The following is a 288-nucleotide window of genomic DNA, read 5'->3' as shown; positions in this document are numbered from 1 at the left end:
AGTAAAAGTACAGTAACCATGTTTTTTTTTTTGTTTTTTTTTTACTACAAATTCCATGGTTAAACTATGGTTAGTGTAGCAAAAACCATGGTTAATTTGTGGTTACCATGGTTTAACAATAGTAACCATTGTCTTTGGATAAAATCAAAAATCATCGTTAATTTTCGTAAGGGTTGTGTTGTTGTCTGCCCTAGCTCCCCCTAAACCAAATTACTACATGATTATTTGTCTGCTAAATTACTACTGTAACATTACAATAGATAATAATGATGTCCTTTATACAGTATT

The 288-nt window shown here is 29.9% G+C and overlaps 1 protein-coding gene across 1 annotated transcript in view; it reads left to right on the top strand.

Moving 5' to 3' along the window:
- LOC107691111 (myosin-9-like) overlaps positions 1-288 on the top strand; it is an 86,961-nt gene that overhangs the window by 80,945 nt on the left and 5,728 nt on the right. The gene's annotated exons all lie outside the window — the stretch shown is intronic.

The sequence above is a fragment of the Sinocyclocheilus anshuiensis genome, unplaced genomic scaffold (assembly GCF_001515605.1).
Source record: "Sinocyclocheilus anshuiensis isolate Anshui unplaced genomic scaffold, SAMN03320099.WGS_v1.1 scaffold30, whole genome shotgun sequence".
NCBI lineage: Eukaryota > Metazoa > Chordata > Actinopteri > Cypriniformes > Cyprinidae > Sinocyclocheilus > Sinocyclocheilus anshuiensis.
The sequence above is the reverse complement of the archived record's forward strand: the minus strand, read 5'-3'. Positions and strand labels throughout refer to the sequence as shown.